Genomic DNA, 2075 nt, shown 5'->3' with positions numbered 1-2075 from the left:
TATATAATTATTTTATTTATTTGTATTTTTTGCCCAAAAAGTATTCTAATTGCATTATCACATGGACTACTTTGACTCATCTTAAATATCTTAATATCTTAATTTGTGTTCAGAAAATGAACGAAGGTCTTACGAGTTTATCCTGTATTATCCTCTCGCTTTTCTCCTTCCAACTCACTGTTTTTCAAGGTTTGTTTTCACATTAATGCATTTCACTTCTAATCCTTATTAGCAGTGTTTACTATGTTAATAAGCAATATTTGCTATCCATCAAAATGACAGATATCATGTTAAAATATAACATCATAACTGTATAAGTAAGACGTAACATAATAAGTGTTAATGTGGATCAGTCAATCCCTTTCATTTATACAGTGCTTTTAGCAATACAGGTTTATCAAAGCACTGTACAGTATCAAATAGGAGAATAGAATTATAGGGATGTATAATGATAAAAATGTAACAATTTATTACTAAATGCAGAGACGGTCTCTGCAATCAAATCGACGATAATAACTAGAAAAGTGTCCCCAACTAAGCAAGCCAGAGGCGACTGCGGCAAGAAACCAAAACCCCATCCATTACAGAAAAAAAAAACCTTGGGAGAAACCAGGCTCAGCTGGGTCGATGACTATTTTTGATTGTCAATGTATGTTAAATGATAACCTGTATACAGAAAAATATTGCATAAATATAGAGTTCTGGCATAAAACTCCAGGCACACATAGTAATACATGCTGTTCACATTGCTCTTCGGAGCAGCAGCAGTACATATGTCTTGGCAATAGATCTGTTTTGTGTGGGGTGTCTGTTTTTTTTCTTGTCTTTATGTGTGTGCATGTCCACTGATGCAGCAGTTAATCCTTATATTCAGCGGCATGTGTGTTATATGTGCAGCAGCAGGATTTCCTACACCCTCAAAGCATTATGTTGTGGATGTATTGGTAGTAGGTACATGCTCTGCCTTAACATTTAAGTTCAAATTTATTAACATATTACTGCTATTATGATGGTTGAAGGTTGAGTAAAATTATGTCCCCTCATGTGTTTATGACGCTTTTGCTCCTGGTTAAGAGTTCAAGTTTCATAATACATGCAAGGATCAGTTGATGTAGAAAAAAGTGAATACATTAAAAAAGAATTCAGAAACATCCATCCAAAGAGATCATTATAACAATACTTGTGCTATTCAACCTTTACATTAGAAAACACTGCTGCATATTTTACATTTGTTTTGCGAATCAGTCAGTAAGGTGTTACAGGTCTTAAAGTGGAAATTAAAATGCAGCTTCATTGCTTTAAGCCATTTATGTTATGGGTTTTATATGGACTTGTTCAAAAAGGTTGTCTTGGAAGAAGAAAAATGGTTACTGATGGCAACGTCTGTGTGGTATTCTTTCTCTTGTACTTGTTGCAAAGCTCACCAGTATCTGACAGCCACCTTAACGGCTAAACAAAGAAGCTGGGCGAGGGAAGAAAGCTATCCTGACATTTGGAAAAAAGCTGAATCTAGAAGCTGTCTAGGGAGATGGGGGTGGAGGTAGTACAGACGAAGGAGTAGGGGAAGCACTGCATGGAAAATACAAGAGTTTAGTCTAAGCCTGTAACATAAAAGAGCCCATAGCTGTGGTCAGTGTTATTCTGGTTACCAAAACAAACAAACAAGCTTCATATCTATGAATTTTCATAGACAGTATAACAGTGGGTTTACTTGTTAGCACACAAGATACAGTGTTGCAAGGCGATGGAAAGGTCCAGTTTGAATCCTGTGTAACTGCAGTTTGACAAAACAGTTCAAATCTGTGTGTCAACGGAAATTTAAATGGCATGGTTGCATCAACAGATGTCTTTTTATCAGCTTTGCATTTGTTAACACTATTGGGTAGGTTTAGGGTTGGATTTGGTGTAGGGGATATTTCCAACACCAGCATTAGCTCTTGGATATTTGAATTCTGAACTTTCACAATACGTAACTGAAGCAATGTACAAAAACTCAGCAATACTTACCTATATCAATGTAATACAAATTTGTGAGACTTTAAATAAGGCTACGTGTTTAGGAGACTTGGTAGAAA

This window comes from Puntigrus tetrazona, chromosome 19, assembly GCF_018831695.1.
Source record: "Puntigrus tetrazona isolate hp1 chromosome 19, ASM1883169v1, whole genome shotgun sequence".
Taxonomy (NCBI): Eukaryota; Metazoa; Chordata; class Actinopteri; order Cypriniformes; family Cyprinidae; genus Puntigrus; species Puntigrus tetrazona.
This window is presented reverse-complemented; position numbering follows the sequence as displayed.